The sequence below is a fragment of the Apodemus sylvaticus genome, chromosome 5 (genome assembly GCF_947179515.1).
Source record: "Apodemus sylvaticus chromosome 5, mApoSyl1.1, whole genome shotgun sequence".
Classification (NCBI taxonomy): Eukaryota; Metazoa; Chordata; class Mammalia; order Rodentia; family Muridae; genus Apodemus; species Apodemus sylvaticus.
Window position 1 is genome coordinate 136,586,956 of NC_067476.1, and position 21,587 is coordinate 136,608,542.

General features: G+C 42.5%; 1 pseudogene; it reads left to right on the forward strand.

Moving 5' to 3' along the window:
- The first annotated feature begins 17,381 nt into the window (after positions 1-17,381).
- Positions 17,382-19,801, forward strand: LOC127684631 (sperm motility kinase X-like; annotated as a pseudogene).
- Positions 19,802-21,587: the final 1,786 nt, after the last annotated feature.

Consider the following 21,587-nt stretch of genomic DNA (forward strand, 5'->3'; position numbering starts at 1 on the left):
TCTTATTGCTTGTAAGATTCTTGATCTTACAGCTCCTCAACAGTCTGAGCCTCTAGACTCAAGGCACCTACAGTGACATTCTTCACAGCTATGTACATGGATATCTTGGAGTATCTGGGCATCCAAACAGACTACAATGTGTTCCTGTGAGTGCAGGTGAATGTGGAAAAGAACAACCTTCTTCCTAAGGCCCAGTCAGTCCTGAGAATATTCCCTGCTTTGCTGTATCACTGAGGCTACCTTGCCAGGCAGGCCGTTCTGCCTTTGAGCCACTGACTCCCATCTATCTTGGGCAGGTCTGTTTCTCAGCTGATCTGGAGAGGTCTTTGTGGTCACAGGAGATGTGGGCCAGAAAATGTGGGAATCTTCTTGTAGGTGAGCATATGACCCATTATGGTGGTGACATTTTTGCCAAAGTTGGTTTAATCCCCGGGTGTGAAGATCACAACCTGAAGCTAGGTGGATGAGAGAGCAAAGTGCAGCTTCTATCCTCACTGGCCTGGAATCCTGATCCACTTTCCCCATCTGACACACAGGACAGAAGCTTGGACTTACCATTGGCTATGTGATTTAAACTTTTCACACAGATGCCACTAACTAACAACTGTGCCAGGATTTTATTGGTCTCATCATTATTGCCCTTACCTTTGATAGTTTCCCATCAGAGGATGCTTCCTGTGCATCTACATTGTACCATAAGTTGAAATTAGAGTGTGATATTTGCAGTGACTAGTATCCACTTATCAGTGAGTGCATACCATATGTGTTTTTTTGTGATTGGGTTACCTCACTCAGGATATTTTCTAGTTCCATCCATTTGCCTAAGAATTTCATGAATTCGTTGTTTTTAATGGCTGGGTAGTATTCCATTGTGTAAATGTACCACAGTTTCTGAATCTATTCCTCTGTTGAGGGACAGCTGGGTTTCTTTCCAGCTTCTGTTTTATTTAGATTTCAAATGTTGTCCCCCTTCATGGTTTCCCCTCTGCAAATTCTTCCATCTCCCCTCCCTTTGCCTCCTCCACCTACCCACTCCCACCCTACACCTCTACTATCCTCCTATGCTGGGGTATCAAGCTTCTGCAGGACCAAAGACATTCCCTCCATTAATTTCAGATAAGGCAATCCTTTGTTACGTATGTAGCTGGAGTCATGGGTCCCTCCATGTATATTATTTGGTTGGTGGTTTAGTCTCAGGGAGCTCAGGGTGGGGTTTGGGGGTCCAGTTAGTTGATAGTGTTGTTCTTCCTATGAGGTTGCAATCCCCTTCATGTCCTTCTGTCCTTCCCCTAATTCTTTCATTGGGAAGCCCAGGCTGAGTCAAATGATTGGCTTTGAGTATCTGCATCTGTATTAGTCAAGTGCTGGCAGAGTCTCTCAGAAGGCAATTATACCACACTCCTGTGAGCAAGCATTTCTGTTGGGGTTTGGTGTCTGTTGATGGAATGGATCACATCGTGGGGGCAGTCTCTGGATGGCCTTTCCTTCAGTCTCTGCTCCATTTTTTGTCCCTGCATTCCCTTTACACAGGAGCACTTCTGGGCTAAAAATTTTGAGATGGGTGGGTGGCCCCATCCCTCCATTGGGCAGGGAATTTCTTCAGGTTCTAAACCCACATTCACTGTTGGGTATTTCGTCATCCACATTGGATCTTGGGAGCCTCTCACATCTCTGGTGTCTGGGACTTTCTAGTGGTTCCCCAATTTCCCTACCCTCCACTACTATTTATTTCAATTCCTTCTCCTGGACCTCTGGATTGTTTTCTGGTCTCTTCCCATACTTTGTCTTGCCACCTCCCTTTTTTACTCCCCCTCCCCTCTCCTACCCATATCCCTCCCTCCTTCTGTCTCATGTAATTATTTTGTTCCCCCTTCTAAGTGGGGTTGAAACACCCACACTTTGGCTTTCCTTCTTATTAAGCTTCATATGAACTGTGAGTTGTATCATGGATATTCTGAGCTTTTGGGATAATATCCACTTATCAGTGAGTACATAGTACTCTAGGGCACTCCAGACCCCCTCGCATACCCTCACAACTTGACTCTTAGGAGGTCCATCACAACCAGGCTAACAGGTTGAGTTGCCCCCTCCCACAACCAATACCTGGCCCAACTGGGACTCCCATGGACCAAAGTATGCAGGTCATTAAACCCTGTCAAAGACACACTTTACTTCCAGTTAGAATCTGTGCCTGGGAGCAGATACTGTGCTCTAGCCTCCCTCCCAACCCTTTCTACACCAAGAGACAGCTTGACCCTAAGTTGTTATGACATAGCCAGGCTCACAGACTAAGCTCTCCAGACCCCCTCTCATACACAGAGACAGCCTAATCCAAGGAGGCTTAACATAACCAGCTTCACAGGAGGGACAGACTTCAGTCAGAGACAGCAGGTCAGTTCACAACAGAGATAACCAGATGGTGAGAGGCAAGTGCAAGAACATAAGAAATCAATGCTACATGGCATCATCAGAACCCTGTTCTCCCATCATAGCAAGCGCTGCACACCCTAACACACCTGAAAAGCAAGATTTTATTCTAAGTCCCATCTCATGAAGATTACAGAGGATGTTAAGAAGGCTAGAAATAACTTCCTTAAAGAAATACAAGTTTGTATTTCAAACAGAACACAAGAGATAGAAGAGAGAAGCTCAGGTGCAAAAGATACCACAGAAATTATTGACACAACAGTCAAAGAAAATGCAAATGCAAAAATCTCCTAACTCAAAATATCCAGGAAATTCAGGACACAATGAGAAGAACAAACCTAAGGATAATAGGTATAGAAGAGTGCGAAGATTCTCAACTAAAAGAGCCAGTAAATATCTTCAACAAAATTTTAGAAGAAAACTTCCCTAACCTAAAGAAAGAGATACCCATGGACATATAAGAAGCATACAGAACTCCAAATAGACCAGACCAGAACAGAAATTCCTCTCATCACATAATAATCAAAACACCAAATGCACTAAACAAAGAAAGAATATTAAAAGCAAGAATGGAAAAAGGTCAAGTAACATATATATCAGAATTACACCAGACTTCTCACCAGAGACTATGAAAGCTAGAAGATTCTGGACAGATGTCATACAAACCCTAAGAGAGCACAAATGCCAGCCCAGACAATAATAACCAGCAAAACTGTCAATTACTATAGGTGGAGAAATCAAGATATTCCATGACAAAACCAAATGTACACAATATCTTTCCACAAATCCAGCCCTACAAAGGATAATAGATGGAAAATGCCAACACAAGGAGGGAAATTACACCATAAAGAAAGCAAGAAAGTAATCTTTCAATAAAGACACACAAACACAATTCCACCTCTAACAACATAAATAAGAGAAAGTAACAGTCACTTTTCCTTAATATCTCTTACTATGAAAATTAATACTACCAGCATATCCTAATCAACTGAAATTCAAAAATATGAGGAATTAGAAATTTGTTGACTGTCACCCAGTGTTCTCTCTAATTTGGTAATTAGAGAAATAGGTACAATACTGTACAGTCCATATACACTTTCTGCTTATTTGCATGTGACAGTGTCTTGCTGTGTACCACATAATGGTCTTGAACTCATGCTTCTCCTATCTCAGCCTCTCTATAAGTAGGATTGTTTATTTGATGTTTTTACACTATACTATGGTTTTCAGAACAGTTTACATATTTCAACAGTATTTATATAGTCAAAAGAAATGTAGATAATTAATTTGGGAGGAGACATGTAAGAGATCAACAAAAGAGTGAGAGTGAATGTTTTGCTTGGTATTTATAATTACTGTATCAATTTTGAAGAAGATTGTTGCAAGATTTTTCTATGTCCAATCATATTAGGGCAGTGGAAGGTCTGTGATTGTACAGAAAAGAGGAGGCAGAGCTAGGAGTCGGGAGATGCGAGAGCTGATGCACGAGCACAAGAAAGGGAGAGAGATGCGGATCAAGATGGAATCAGACGTTAGATTATCTAAAGGTTAGAAATTGAGGTAAGACTTTTATCATTGTAAATTGGCATTTTTTAAATTTTCTATATTCTTTGTTTATATTTCAAATGCTTTCCCCTTTCCCACTTCCTCCCTCCCCATATGTACCATAAGCCCTCTTCTCTCCATGTGAGTTAAATATACATAAATATAATCAGTTAACTATTTAAGATTGAGTCCTGCTTTAACAGTAATTGGAATGAGTGGGCACTGGCTGGAAGTGAGATGAACATGCAGGAAGCACACTGGTAGACCACACTGGAGACACCTCCACTGGACCTCCACTGGAGACACAGCTAGGCTGGCAGGACTGCTGGGGAGCTTGGGTCATGCGGAGTGGGACCCTGCTGGGACATAATGTTAGAAATTGTCAGGCTGGCAGATCTCGGAAGCCTGGTCCTGTGCTGCCATGGAGAGTTAGCGAGGCAGTTCTTTTTTATTAATTCCTGCTACAGAGATGACATTATAAGTTTCTCTTTTTCTAAGAGGAATACTTTTCAAAATCATCACAGGCAATGAACCACAATCTTACTCTAGCCTAATGTCTGTGCCACCCTCCAAGCAGAACCATTGTTCATTGAAACAGTTGATGCATGACTTCATGGGTAGACCATCTTAACACACACACCATTTCTTAAATGAATGTAACCTGGTCCTTGTTGGTTGAGAATAATGACAATACTCAAGTCAAGTAGCTTTGAGCATAGCAGGAAATCTGTATCTGAATAATCATGCCTACAATTCATTCCTTGGCACAGCAGAACTGTCAACTCTCACCTTAGTTTAGCTACTATGGAGGTAAAATCCTTTGGTGATGTGAGGGACATTGAAGTACAGCCTTATCACAATGAACTCCCATGTCTAAAACTTGTTCTTATTTTGGGTTTGTACCACAGCAAGAGCCAACATTTTAAGCTCCATTAAAAACAAAACAAACAAAAAGACTATCTTTTTATGTTCATTTAATACTATATCTCTCATTTTTGTGATTGGTATTAAAAATAGATGTGTTGAATATAATAAAAAGTAAAAATAATTATTTTCAAAAATAAAATAAAGTACTTGAGCAGTTAGACTAAACAAAACCAAATAATGCAATTTAAGAAATGTGGCAAACCTGCATGTCAGAAGAGAACATCAGATCCCATTAGAGATGGTTGTGAGTCACCATGCGGGGGCTGGGAATTGAACTCAGGACCTCTGGAAGAGCAGGCAGTGCACTTAACCACTTAGACATCTCTCAGAAAGATGGCATGTTTCACTTTTCTACTCCCATTAGACACCATCATCTTCTTTGGATTGACAAAATGTCTTTGCTGCATTTGACTTTAAAAATATTTTTGAAGTTAAGTAAAATAATGTGGAGACTGAGAAAAATATGTAGCCTCGAATTTTTCAGATTACATTGGATTTTTCAAAAGTCAAAGTTTTTATGATTTCAATTTACATATCAATGATTAAACTATAGTGCCAAAAAAGAAAGTAAAGAAAAAAAGAAGAAATGGGACACAGAGCTAAACAGAGAATTCTCAACTGAGGAATCTCAAATGGTCTAGAAACACCCCCAAAAATGTTTAACATCTTCAGTCATCAGAAAAATGCAAATTAGGGAGCAGCAGCAGCGGCAGCAGCGGCAGCAGCAGCAGCAGCTGCTCCAGAGGAAGGGCCATCAGCAGTAGAACCAAGCGGACAGGGTCCAGGCAGACCCTGCGCCCACAACCACTGGCCATCGCTGGCCAGCCAGGCTGCGAGCAGCGGAGTATTTAAGGCGCCTTTCACCACACAGAAGCCACACCAGAACTCTGCCTCCTGCCAGTCAGATAGGAGGCCTCCATATTGGTTCTCGGTCGCCAGAGAAATCAGACAGAGGTACGCAAATATAACCCGAGACCAACATCGCGGGGGTCTAAGCTCGAGGGGCGTTGGCCTGCACCCAGGCCCTGGGCTGATGGGGGGGGGGCACCAGGGTGCAAACCCGGCCAGGAGGTTCCCCCCCTCCCCCCGCCGGCGCACCACCGCCATTTTGCCTAAGGGAAGCCAAAGAGACCTAGCAGGCAAAACCAAACCCGCTAACAGGCATAGCCCGAGGCGGACATAGCAGGGGTCTCAGACGGTCAGGCCCTGGACTGCCCCCAGGCCCTGGGCTGCTCGGTGGGCCATCTGTGTGCTGACCCGGCCAGGAGGTTGTTAGCCCAGCAGACTCTCCCAGCACTCTCAGGGAGTGCGCACAGGCCACCATCCTAGCCACCTGACAGACCCAATTAACACTCACAGCTGAGGGGAACTTTGCTCAGACATTGGCCTGCCAGGCTTTTGCCTAGACTCAGGGCCTGAGCAGCTAGGCTAGCCTTGTGTGCACCAACCCGGTTGGGAGTTCCGCTGCCCAGCAGAGAGATCAGCATGCAGAAAAGGTCCCTACAGCATACAGCCTCAGCACTTCCTGAAGGAGCAAATGGGCACCTTCTGGCTCACAGATACAATCTGGGGCAAAGAACACTAGGGCTGCAAGGGCACCCAAGAGGAGGAAAGCACATTAACAATCTGCAACAGGGGAAACCCTGCCCTCTAGTGGTGCAGAAATAGCCCTAGAGCCTCTCAGGAGGCTGAAACACCAGCCAGAGACAAGACCAATTAGTTCCAGAGAACAAGATGGCAAAGGACAAACACAGGAACGCTACTAACAGAAATCTAGGCAATATGGCAGCATCTGAACCAAGCTCTCCAACATCAGCAAGTCCTGGTTATGCCAACACACCAGAGAAACAAGATTTGGATTTAAAATCACTGTTCATGATGCTGCTAGAAGAACACAAAAAGGACATGAATGAATCTCTTAAAGAAATGCAGAGGAACATGAATAAGCTAGAAACCCGTATAATGGAAACACAAAAAACACTTAAAGAAATGCAGGAGAATAAGGCCCAAGATATAGAAGCCAATAAAGAAGAAAGGCAAAAAAAAAAAAAAAAACTTAAAGAAATGCAGGAGAACTTGAGTCAACAGGCAGAAGTCATGAAAGAGGAAACACAAAAATCTCTTAAAGAATTACAGGAAAACACAAACAAAAAAATGATGGAACTGAGCGAAACCATCCTGGACCTAAAAACAGAAGTAGAAACAACTAAGAAATCACAAAGGGAGACAACTTTGGAGATAGAAAACCTTGAGAAGAAATCAGGGGCCATGGATGCAAATATAAACAACAGAATACAAGAGATGGAAGAAAGAATCACAGATGCCGAAGATACCATAGAAACCATTGACTCAACTGTCAAAGAAAATGCAAAATGCAAAAAGCTTGTATCCCAGAACATCCAGGAAATCCAGGATACAATTTAAGACCAAACCTAAGGATTATAGTTATAGATGAGAGTGAAGATTTACAACAGAAAGGGCCAGCAAATATCTTCAACAAAATTATGGAAGAAAACTTTCCTAACTTAAAGAGAGAGATGCCTATGAATATATAAGAAGCCTACAGAACTCCAAACAGACTGGACCTGAGCAGAAATACCTCCCGTCACATAATAATCAAAACACCAAATGCACTAAACAAAGAAAGAATATTAAAGGCAGTAAGAGAGAAAGGCCAAGTAACATATAAAGGAAGACCTATCAGAATCACACCAGACTTCTCACCAGAGACCATGAAAGCTAGAAGATCCTGGGCAGATGTCATGCAGACTCTAAGAGAACACAAATGTCAGCCAAGACTACTATACCCAGCAAAACTCTCATTCACCATAGATGGAGAAACCAAGATATTCCATGACAAAACCAAATTTACACAATATCTTTCCACAAACCCAGCTCTACAAAGAATAATAGGAGGAAAACACCAATACAAGGAGGGAAACTACACCCTGGAAAAAGCAAGATAGTTACCTTCCTTCATCAAACCCAAAAGAAGATAACCACTCAAATATAAAAAGAACATCAAAAATGACAGGAAGTAATAATCACTATTCCCTAATATCTCTTAACATCAATGGTCTCAATTCCCCAATAAAAAGACATAGACTAACAGACTGGATAAGGAAACAGGACCCTACAATTTGCTGTATACAGGAGACTCACCTCAGTGTCAAAGATAAAAGCTACCTTAGAGTAAAAGGCTGGAAGACAATCTTACAAGCCAATGGTCACAGAAAACGAGCAGGAGTAGCCATTCTAATATCAGATAAAAGTGACTTTCAACCTAAAGTCATCAAAAGAGACACAGAAGGACACTTCTTGCTGGTCAAAGGAAAAATCCACCAAGAAGAACTTTCAATTCTGAACATCTATGCGCCAAATGCAAAGGCACCCTCATTCGTAAAAGAAACTTTACTAAAGCTCAAAGCACACATTGCACCTAACACAATAATTGTGGGGGACTTAAACACTCCACTTTCCTCAATGGACCGATCGGGAAAACAGAAACTAAACAGAGACACAGTAAAACTAATTGAAGCTTTGGACCAATTGGATTTGACTGATATTTATAGAACATTTCACCCTAAAGCAAAAGAATATACCTTTTTCTCAGCACCTCATGGTACCTTCTCCAAAATCGACCATATAATTGGACACAAGGCAGACCTCAACAAATATAAGATGATCGAACTAATCCCATGCCTCCTATCAGATCACTATGGTGTAAGGATGGTTTTCAATAGCAACAAAAACAACAGAAAGCCCACATACACATGGAGGCTGAATAATACTCTACTCAATGACACATTGACCAAAGAAGAAATAAAGAAAGAAATCAGAGACTTTTTGGAATTTAATGAAAATCAAGGCACAACATACCCAAATCTTTGGGACGCAATGAAAGCAGTGCTAAGAGGTAAACTCATAGCCCTGAGTGCCTCCAAAAAGAAAATGGAGAGAGCATACACTAGCAGCTTAATGACACACCTGAAAGTCCTGGAACAAAAAGAAGCCAATTCACCCAGGAGGAGTAGAAGGCAGGAAATCATCAAACTCAGGGCTGAAATCAATCAATTGGAAACAAAGCGAACCGTACAAAGAATTAACGAATCCAGGAGCTGGTTCTTTGAGAAAATCAACAAGATAGATAAACCCTTAGCCAGACTGACCAAAGAGCACAGAGAAAGTATCCAAATTAACAAACTTAGAAATGAAAAGGGAGATATAACAACGGAAACTGAGGAAAAACAAAAAATCATCAGGTCCTACTACAAGAGCCTGTACTCAACACAACTGGAAAATCTGGAGGAAATGGACAATTTCCTTGACAGATACCAAATACCAAAATTAAATCAGGACCAAATAGATCATCTAAACAGTCCCATAACGCCTAAAGAAATAGAAGGAGTCATAGAAAGTCTTCCAACCAAAAAAAGCACAGGACCAGATGGTTTCAATGCAGAATTCTATCAGACCTTCAAAGAAGAGTTAACTCCAATACTCTTCAAACTATTCCACAAAATAGAAACAGAAGGAACACTACCCAATTCCTTCTACGAAGCCACAATTACGCTGATACCAAAGCCACACAAAAATCCAACAAAGAAAGAGAACTTCAGACCAATTTCCCTTATGAACATCGATGCAAAAATACTCAATAAAATTCTTGCCAACCTAATCCGAGAACACATCAAAACGATCATCCACCATGATCAAGTAGGCTTTATCCCGGGAATATAAGCAATCCCAAGCAGGGTTTGGTTTAATATACGGAAATCCATCAATGCAATCCACTACATAAACAAACTCAAAGAAAAAACCACATGGTCATTTCATTGGATGCTGAAAAAGCATTTGACAAAATTCAGCATCCTTTCATGCTTAAAGTCTTGGAAAGAACGGGAATTCAAGGCCCATACCTAAACATAGTAAAAGCAATATACAGCAAACCGGTATCCAGCATCAAACTAAATGGAGAGAAACTTGAAGCAATCCCACTAAAATCAGGGACTAGACAGGGCTGCCCCCTCTCTCCTTCTCTTTTCAATATTGTACTTGAGGTACTAGCTCGGGCAATTTGACAATATAAGGAGGTCAAAGGGATACAAATTGGAAAGGAAGAAGTCAAACTATCATTATTTGCAGATGACATGATAGTCTACCTAAGTGACCCAATATACTCCACTAGAGAACTCCTACAGCTGATAAACAACTTCAGCAAAGTGGCAGGTTATAAAATCAACTCAAGCAAATCAGTGGCCTACCTATACTCAAAGGATAAGCAGGCTGAGAAAGAAATTAGGGAAATGACCCCCCTCACAATAGCCACAAACAGTATAAAGTATTTTGGGGTGACTCTTACCAAACATGTGAAAGATATTTACGACAAGAACTTCAAGACTCTGAAGAAGAAAATGGAAGAAGACCTCAAAAAATGGGAAAACCTCCCATGCTCATGGATCACCAGAATCAATATAGTTAAAATGGCCATTTTGCCAAAAGCAATATACAGATTCAATGCTATACCCATCAAAATCCCAACTCAATTCTTCACAGAGTTATAAAAAGCAATTAACAAATTCATCTGGAATAACAAAAAACCCAGGATAGCTAAAACTATTCTCAGTAACAAAAGAAATTCTGGGGGAATCAGTATCCCTGACCTCAAGCAATACTACAGAGCAATAGTGTTAAAAACTGCATGGTATTGGTACAGTGACAGGCAGGCAGATCAATGGAAGAGGATTGAAGATCCAGAAATGAACCCACACACCTATGGCCACTTGATCCTCAACAAAGAGGCTGAAAACATCCAATGGAAAAAAGATAGCCTTTTCAACAAATGGTGCTGGTTCAACTGGAGGTCAGCATGCAGAAGAATGCGAATTGATCCAACTTTATCTCCTTGTACTAAGCTCAAATCCAAATGGATCAAGGACCTCCACATAAAGCCAGACACTCTGAAGCTAATAGAAAAGAAACTGGGGAAGACCCTTGAGGACATTGTTACAGGGAGAAAATTTCTGAACAGAACACCAATAGCGTATGCTCTAAGATCAAGAATTGACAAATGGGACCTCATAAAATTACAAAGTTTCTGTACGGCAAAGGACACCATCAAAAGGACAAATCGGCAACCAACAAATTGGGAAAAGATCTTCACCAATCCTACATCAGATAGAGGGCTAATATCCAATATATATAAAGAACTTAAGAAGTTAGACTCCAGAAAACCAAACAACCCTATTAAAAAATGGGGTACAGAGTTAAACAGGGAATTCTCACCTGAAGAACTTCGGATGGCGGAGAAGCATCTTAAAAAATGCTCAACTTCATTAGTCATTAGGGAAATGCAAATCAAAACAACCCTGAGATTTCACCTTACACCAGTCAGAATGGCTAAGATTAAAAATTCAGGAGACAGCAGGTGTTGGAGAGGATGTGGAGAAAGAGGAACACTCCTTCACTGCTGGTGGGGTTGCAAATTGGTACAACCCCCCTGGAAATCAGTCTGGCGGTTCCTCCAAAAACTGGGCACCTCACTTCCAGAAGATCCTGCTATACCACTCCTGGGCATATACCCAGAGGATTCCCCACCATGTAATAAGGATACATGCTCTACTATGTTCATAGCAGCCGTATTTATAATTGCCAGATCCTGGAAAGAACCCAGGTATCCCTCAACAGAAGAGTGGATGCAAAAAATGTGGTATATCTACACAATGGAATACTATTCAGCCATTAGAAACAATGAATTCATGAAATTCTTAGGCTAATGGATGGAGCTAGAAAACATCATACTAAGTGAGGTAACCCAGACTCAAAAGGTGACTCATGGTATGCACTCACTAATAAGTGGATATTAACCTAGAAAACTGGAATACCCCAAACATAATCCATACATCAAATGAGGTACAAGAAGAAAGGAGGAGTGGCCCCTTGTTCTAGAAAGACTCTGTGAAGAAGTATAGGGCAAAACCAGAACGGGGAAGTGGGAAGGGGTGGGTGGGAGGACAGGGGGACAAAAGGGGGCTTATGGGATTTTCGGGGAGTGGGGGGCTAGAAAAGGGGAAATCATTTGAAATGTAAATAAAAAATATATGAAATGTAAATAAATTATATCAAATAAAAAAATAAAAACTAAAATAAAGGAAAAGATTACTGAAAAAAATATCGAATAAAATAAGAACTATAAGAACTGAACAGAAAAAAAAAGAAAAAAGAAAAATGCAAATCAAACAGACTCCTTGAGATTCCACCTTACACTAATCAGAATACCTAAGATCCAATACTTAAGTCACAACACATACTGTTGAGGATTTGGAGAAGGAGAAACACTCCTCCATTGCTGGCGGGATTGCAGACTGATACAACCACTCTGGAAATCAATCTGGCAGTTCTTGAGAAAATTGGAAATTGTTGTACCTCAAGATGCAGCTATACTGCTCCTGGGCATATACACAAAAGATGCTCCACCATACAAGGACACTTGGTCCAGTAAGTTCATAGCAGCATTTCTGGTAATAGCAGCAAGCTGGAATAAAACACAGTCGTCCCCCAAGGAAAGAACTGATACAGAAAATTTGGTACATTTACACAATGGACTAAGGAAGGCCCAAGTGTGGATGTTTCAGTCCCACTCAGAAGGGGGGGAAATAATCATGGGAATCAGAGGGAGGGATAGACCAGGGAAAGAGAGAGAAACAGGAGAACAAAGAGGGTGTAGGATCAGGTAATGGGGGGAACTAGGGACAAGCACAGAGGGACTGGAGAATGAATAGAAATAAGTAGGAGTGAGGGATGGGGAACTCGGAGAACCACTAGGAATTCCCAGGAGCCAGGGATTCGAGAGCCTCCCAGAACAGACAGGGATGTCTGTAGCCACAATGCTCAATAGCATGGATATAAAACCTGAAGAGACAAACTTCAGTATGTATACACGGCTACCAGTTGAGAGATGGAGCCACCCAACCATCTCAAAATTTTAAACCCAGAATTGTTCCTGTCAAAAGAAAATGCAGGGACAAAAAATAGGTCAGAAACTGTAGGAAAGGCTACCCAGAGGTCACCCTACTCTGGGATTCATCCCATGTGCAGACCCCAAACCCAGACACTATTGCTGATGCCAAGATCCTTTTACAGATAGGAACTTGATATGGCTGTCCTCTGAGAGGTTTGGCCAGCCACTACTTACAGTCAAACACTGGACTGAAACTGGGGACCCCAATGAAAGAGTTAGGGGAAGGACTGAAGGAGCTGAAGGGTATTACAAGCCCTACAGGAAGAACAGCAACATCAACTGGAAACCTCAGAGTTTTCAGGGAATATACCACTGACCAAAGAACATAAAAGAACTGGTCTGTGGCTCTCACTAAATATGTAGCAAAGAACTGCTGTGTCTCACTTAAGTGGGAAGAGATGAGCTTAGTCCTTTGGAGGATTGATTCCTGAGGAAATGGGAATACTAGAGGGGTGAGATGGGAGTGGGTGTGTGAGCACCCTTGTAGAGGGGAAGGTGATGAGGGACAGGTGTGGGGAGTTAGTAAAGGGGGGACTTGGAACGAGGACAACATTTTAAATGTAAATAAGTAATATAATTAATACAAAAGAGAAAAGGTCACTCAGGAGGAATCAGCCAGTGATCCATCCTATTACAAGAAGTGCACAATCAGGGATAAATTCAATGTCACTAAATTCCCTTTCCATGTCTCTCTGCTATCCAATGCTGAGGGATGGGCTGGGGTCCCCAGAGACTGACACCTGGTATGAATTTAGACAGCCACAGCCGAAAGTGCAGCCCATGCCTGGGCAGCGGTATGCTGGCATCATGGTCAGGAGAAGTCTCTTTAGCACACAGCATATTCCAACCACCATGTATGCTTTCCCGCATACCATCCCAATCACAAAATTACCTAGTCCAGTGCTGCAATTCTAGCAAGTCCTGCTAAGAGTAGAGGTAGATGGATCCCAAAGATGATGACTGGTATCTGGTGACTAGAGCACTGTGTGCCCCCAAAAAGGGGATGTCAACAACCATTGTTTTATCCAGGACCAGCAGACAAGGGCTTCAAGGTTTGAAAAGAAAGATTGCAAGAAAGCAGCCCTCATAAAACCTTAGCATCCTGGCCCTTAATGCACATCAAACATCCTGAATATCCTCTTCTTAACTCAGATTTCCTGAAGTACAAGAAATCAATTTCTGTTGTTTATAAATTTCTTAGTTTAAGGCAATTTGTTATAGAAAAGGATGAGACTTTGCCATGTGAAGATTCTCTGTCTCCCATGCCTAGAACTTTGGCTGTCTGTAGAATTCTAGGCTGACATTATTCTTTCTTGATCATCTTCAAGATGTCTACCTTCTGTCTTCTGGGCTTCTAGGTCTCTGATAAACCCAATCAGAATTTTTTGGGGAAGCTAGGATAAAATTCCCTTCCCCTCAGTCCCACAAATTTTTAGTAACTTGTCCTAGGGTGTTTGAGAAAGAGAATATTTTTGACAGTAGGACAATGACAGCAAGGGGTATAGTTTGGACAGCAAGTATGTAGAGAGGAAGAACTATTGGAACATAGATAGGTTGAGGTCTGCGCCAGTTGTTAGCATAGACTTTTGGGTCCTACTTGCAAAGCACATGGGAGCATCTTCTGGGTTCACTTTCTCACTGGTAAATATCAGAGTGTATACCCAGTACAGCATAAAGTTTGGGGGCCTATATTATCACTATTCCTATAACTGTTTCTATTACCTTTAAGTGGAGACAGTCCTTGCTGTGGTTTGGATTTTAAAAATCCCCTAAAGACACTTGTGTCTCGACACATGGTCTCTAGCTGGTTACACTGTCATCAGAAGCTGGAATCAAGCTTTATGGCTATAGCTCTAGGAATCAGTTGTATGACCTGGCATTGGACATGGGGTGACCAGAAGTATCATGCAAATAGCCACATGTTAACACTGTACACCATGCTATCCCTGGTCCCTCTAAGTATGACCAAAAATGAACCATTCTATTGCTTCTGGTTGGGCACTTGGCAGTTCACTGCAGAGTAGCTAATACAGTCCTTTGGGGCAGGAGTGTGCCTTCATTGGCCTGTTTCTTGCTCTAAAGTCAGAAAAACCACTGTGATAAATGACAGACACCCGACCATATAATGTACTGCCCAGGGCTGGTTATTGTCCTTCTAGTGCAGAGAGTGGTTTGGTGGTTATTTGTGAGACTTGGACTGTGGTGAAAATTTCAGACTTGGATACTGGTGAAGTTTTGGACACGGATTCTGGTGAAGGTTGGACTCAGATACTGGTGACATTTTGGACTCAGATTCTGGCAAAGGTTTGGACTTGGATACTGGTGAACCTGCTTGGACTTTGACACAGTGAGTCCCTTTCTCAGTTTACTGCTTGAGATTTGTAGGTGCGGCTTTTAGTTTTTCATTTTTTTAAAATTTGTCTTTGATTTTAGATTTTCGTGTTTACAGAGTTTAAATTATCTCCATTCATTATCTGCAATTTGTCTTTCACTACCTATTCATCTTCATTGCCTTTTGTTTAGTTTTTGAAGTTCTTGTTAATTTAAACATACTAAGTAGGACATTTCTCCCAGACATTTCTGTGTCTGCACACAATGCACTTCGATCCTTTTCACCTGGTCTAAGAACCTGCCCCAGACCCCCTTCTGTCTCCTTCACATTCCTACTGAATCCCTTTGACTGCTGGCTCCTCCATACCTAGGCTTCAGCATTGAGAGTCAGTATCTTTGTACTGGCTTGTTAAACACAACATGGTGATTTCCAGATCCATGTACTTCTTTTTACATGACAATTTCACTCTTCAGATGAGCATGTGATTCTTGCCCTTCTGTTTCTATGCACTGTTGTCAATCAGTTGTTGGGTGTTGCAGCCCTGGCATGACTGGATGAACCCATCTTGATCAGTAAGTTGTGTCCTTTAGATTGCTGTAGAATTCTGTGTTGAGGCATTAAGCACTCTGCATAAGGACTGTTGTATCATGAGTGTTGACTATGCTTTTCTCTTGTTACTGTGCCCAAGTGGCCTCAGGATCTGAGCAATACAGGCTCAAAGGATGAATCTGGATTCCTCCTGCTCCTCTTTCTAATTTATTGAATTGTTTCAAAAACATTGGGGTGGGATCTTCTTTAAAGATTTGATAGGAATCACCAATGAGTTTGTCTGTCTGGCCTTTGTTGTTGGTATTGCTCTCAAGAGATTCTTTTAAATCACTATTTCAATTTTGTTGCATTTTGTTTGCAATTAGCTCTTTGAGAATTTTACAGGATATTTTCGTCATATTTATCCTTTACCCTAACTCCTCCCAGATCCTCCACTTGGCATTTTCTACCATCCTGGTTTGGGTCTTTTATTTTGTTTTGTCTCTGACTATCAAGTACAGTTTCTCTTGTCTTTATACTCTTAGATATGTAGCCTTCCACTGAAGAGTACTCTGTCTAACCTTATCAAGGGTCACAACCTTACAAATGATAGCTCTCCTGGCAGCTCTCAATTGGGAAGGGCTTTTCAGCTAGGTGTGTGATTTCTTGTCCACCTCCCCTCTTCATGCTGAGGTTTTGACTGACTTGAGTCTGAGCAGGTCACAATGCTGTGAGTTCATATGTGCAACTGCCCTCTGTGCCCACAAAACACTGCTCCTCCTTGGCAGCGAATGCCTCTGGATCTTAGTCTTTCAGTTTAGATGTTATCTCTTTTCTTAGTTCTCAGTTCATTGTTTAATGTGTGTCTAGAGGTATATCCATTTCTTCTAGAACTTTCCATTTCACTGGAACAATTTTAAAATATTCCCTAATGATTGTTTGGATATTTGGATTTCATCTCTCTAATATTATTGATGTATACCTTTATATTTCTATGAGTTATTATGGTGAAGATTACATCAGTTGTGTTTATCCCTAGAATAATCAAGTCTTTATTACTGGAGTGATTTGAATGTGCTTGGCCCAGGGACTGGCACTATTAACAGGTATTGCCTTGTTGGGTGAAGTGTCACTTTCTGAGTGGATTTTGATGTCCTACTCCTAACATCCGAGATGAGACAGTGTTCTAGTAGCCTCAGATGAAGAGGTAGGACTCTCATCTCCTCCTGCTCCGTTGCTGCCTGGGTCCTGTCCTGCTCTTACCCTGGTGATAATGGACTGATCTCCTGAATCTGTAGAAAAGCTTCAATTGAAGGCTGTTCACAGCTAAGAATTCCAAACCAAGACAGTTACATCGGTCTTTGTATTATTTTAGTCTCCATTTCATCAATTCATACACTGAACTTGAGTCTAATTCCTTTGGATTTGGCTTGTTCTTATATTTCTATGACCTTGACATGCATTGTTAGATTATTTAGACCACCTTTGTGTTTGTGTTAGCACAGGAATTTAGGGCTATAAATGTTTCTCTTAGACCCACTTTTACTTCCTTTTATCTTGCATCACTGGTTGTGTGGACACAATCCATTCGTATCAAGAGAGATGAAGAGATCGCAAGTATGTCAAGACCTAAGTCCCAACCCCTTTGAGGAAAACGCATTAACAGATCATTAGAGAATACTAACAACCCTTGGCCAAGGAGCATTTGGGGATGTAAAATTGGCCAGCCATCTCCTTACCCAGACAAAGGTAGCTGTAAAAGTTCTCCCCCAAAGCAGGAAAAAGCCCATCAAATTCGAAATCGAGATAATGAAATGCCTTGATCATCCATAAATTATTAAACTTTTACACATAATCAATACCACCAAAAACATTTTCATCGTTCTGGAGCACGCTGTGGGAGGAGAGCTTCTGGCCAAAATTGAGGAGTTTGGCTACCTAGCAGAGGAGGAGTGTCACAGGCTGTTTAAACAGATGTTATGTGCCCTCAAGTATTATCACCAGAAAGGAATTGTCCACAGGGATTTAAAGCCAGAAACATTTTATTAGACCACCACAGAAATGTAAAACTTACTGATTTTGGATTGGGCACCAAAATAATCATGGTCCAGAAGCTAGCAACCTTCTGTGGGACCCTCCCTTACTGTGTCCCAGAACTGTTTGAAGGTAGAGGATACGATGGCAGGGCAATTGATATCTGGAGCTTGGGGGTGGTGCTCTACTACATGGCCACAGGGTGCCTCCCTTTCCAGGGATATACCTATGAAGCAATAAAGCAGAAGATCTTGGCAGGAAAGTACTCTATGAGCTTCTGGCTGTCAGCAGACCTTTGGGATATAATAGCCAAATTGCTAACTGTCAACCCTGGAGGAAGGCCAATAGTCCATGACATTCTCAGATTTAAGTGGCTAAAGCATGACAATGAAGCTTCTCCTGGTTCTTTGGTAGAGAACACTGACAGCCATCCTGACCCCTCTATTATGGTCATTATGGCTGTCATGGGATATAATCCAGCAGAGATAAGGGAAAGTCTGAGGGAGAAAAAGTTTGACCAGGTGATGGCCACTTATTTAATGCTCTGAGAACAGTCATCCTGTGGAAAAACCTAATCCTAAACAGTGTGATCAAACACTGAAAAACACATGGCCAACCATGCAAAACCAAACAGCCATGAGGAGGGGATGTAGCATGCCTACCGTTTCCACCTTCGATTTGCCCAATGAGTCAGAAAGTCTAGAGAAGGGGAAAAGTACTACAATGAACATTATGTCTCCTACCCCGAACTGCTTCAACAAAAAGACAACTCCAGTTCACAGAATCTGCCCCCAGCTTGTCCAGAAGTCTTACTTCATGAGGAGAGCCTGGGGGGAGACAGAGAGCAGTGACACCTCAGAAGAGAGCTCTCCCATAGAGTCTTTAAAAAAAATCTATCAATGAAAATACACCCCCGCCAGTCATATATGAATATGTTCAAAACTCTCTCTACCTATGCAAAGAGTAAGTGTGTTTCAGGTCATCATTCCTCTGTGGAGGAAGGTCCGTGTAAGGCCACCAACATACCTGGAGGAAAGATCACCCCAACTCTTCCACCAACCTGTCCTCAGAAGCATCTCATGCCACAGCTCCACATTGTGACTGCATGTAGGTCAATGGACAACATTAACTCACGAGAGAGATCACCTCCATTCCCTATCAAGGCCAAGGCTGAGTGTCCTGATCTATGAGACAGACAGTCCAGACCATGTTTCTGAAATACACCCCAGAGACACCTCCGTGGCAGGTGTCAGAACGTGCCCCAGCCCCCCTTTCAAAGACAGGTCTGGAAGACCCTGAAGAATGGCTTTCTAAAAGCCCTGGGAACTTTATGTTGCTACCTGCCAATCCAAAGTAGAGTGCACCTAGGTAATGACAGAGTCCTGGCTGTGAGTTAAAAGGGACGTGGAGGCAGACCTGGTAACAGGTAAGTGGAGAGTCTACAGTGCACTTCTTCCCCTAGGTTTTTTGCTTGTTTGTTTAAAGTAATCTCAATTTCTTTAAAGAAAAAAAAATATTTATTTACTCTATGTGCATGCTGAAGTTAACTGGCCAGAGTCAGTTCTGTCTTTTTACCCTATCTGTCCTGGGGAATGGATTAAGGTCCCCATCCTTGGCAGCAAGTGCTTAAACTCACTGAACTGTTTCCTGTGCTAAATGATATGCTTCGAAATAAACAGTTTATAAGAGTATACATTTTTAGGGGTTGGTGATAACATATAATTATACCAGAATTCGAATCCCATGGTATCCTTTGTGAGTAATTTAATCACATGTAGAGAGCAGAGGACTGTATCTGGAGCCTGGCCAGGGTCTTCGAGAATTGTAGGTGAAGGTATCAATGGAGCACTCTGGAGGAATCAGCCTGAGGGCCCATGCCAGCAGAGGGCCAGCACAGTCAAGCCTAAGTCCTAAAGGTTTCTCCTAAGAGTGCCCTTCTTGTGTCTGCCTAAGGAGCATTTAGAGGTACTGTGCTCCCCGAGAGATGATATCAGAGAGTGAAGAGCAGCGTGCTGAGGATGCAGACTGGTGCAGGAGAAAGCCAGGTGGAAATTTTCCATGGCTGTGTGCAATGTGTATATCACAGTCTGAAGCTAAGGGCAAGCTCTTCTTCTGTCTGCAGATTAATAGAGTGTGTCAGGGTGCTGTGACACCCTTCTCAGGTCCTTTGAGATCTGAGGACTGAGCAAGGATTCTGGGAGGAACTTCTGAGCTCACGATGGTCCTGACTCTGCCCTCTAGGTCAGTTCATGATGGTTGATGGTTCCACAATTTGGCCAGCCAAGCAAGGGTCTCCATAGAACTTAGGAATCTTGTAAATAAGGTACCATGGCATGCAGGTCATCATCAGGAAAACAGGCCTCAGAGGAACTTCGATGTGTGTAGATATGATCACCAGCTGACTGTCTCCAGATGTTTCTGTGAGCCATTAGAAGAGACAGTGGCCACTGGAAGCCGAAGAGGACCCCAGAGTGCCTGACTTCCCTGTGTTTGTGTCCAAGATTACTACTGCTGAGTTTTAAGGCAGAAAGAGAACAATGAGAGTGCAGGGGGTGTCTGTCTTGTGTGTACAGGCGAAGGTAGAGTGTACAGGAACAGGTGAGTCCATTGCTTATAGTGCAGCTCATCAAATCAAATCATCATGGCTTGCTAGACAGCTTGCTTCTAACCCAGCAATATTCAAAAAACCACCACAACTCACCCCATTTGGAATGAAAGGGACACACACACACACACACACACACAGAGACAGACATATACAGACACACACAGACATATACCTCCATACACCACACATCTCCACACCCACACACCCACACACACATGCCTACACACCCACACATACCTTCACACCCACACTCTTACATACCCACACACCTCCACACCCACACACCTCCACACCCACACACCTCCACACCCACACCCACACATACCTTCACACCCACACTCTTCCATACCCACACACCTACACACACACACACACAAACTCACACCTCCACACATTCTTTAGGTACATTTGATGCTACTGAAATTTGCTTGAAAAGGAGAGAATCTGCATTCTAATCAAAGTAATATCGTATTTTTTGTGACTCCTCCTGTCTTCCCTCCTAAGTGGAGTCCTTCAAAGCTGGGCTACATATTGACAGCAGGAGAAAGAGTCCCGAGTCTGGGCAAGGTGCTAGAAAAGGTGCGTGCATGGAGCAATGGAGTGCTCTGCAAGGACCCCTGTGTGCCCCAGCACAGGCACAGCACAGACCACCACAAGTGCTGCAGATTTCAACTAAGAGGCCCCTTTCATGTGGCTGTTTCCAGAGCTCTTGGAAGCACTGTGGTCCCTGGAGGATGATTCTAGAGAGTGGAGAGCAGCTGGCTGAAGAGACAGACAGGAGCAGGAGAGCACAGAGCCAGGTAGGAATTCTGGGTAGCAGTGCCATTGGGATGCTCCTTTTAAATCACAGGTTGAAAGTAGAAGAAAAACGTTTTTCCCTGAGGACTGAGTGCAAATTCTGGCAAGGAGTTCTGCCCATGTTCATTCTGCCAATTCCCTGTGGGGATATCAATGCTGGGCACCAGTCCCAGAATACCTGTGGCCCAGTGTATTCTTCTGCACAGGATCCTGAAGCCCCTGGACCAAAATCCATGGAGTGCTGGCGATTACCAAGGAAACTGAGAAGAAACACCAGACTTGAGAGAACCTTCATGCACAGTGAGAATGTCAATCCAGCTTCCTGGCTCCAGGTTTACCTGTGAGCTGAGCAGACAGTGGTCCTGGAG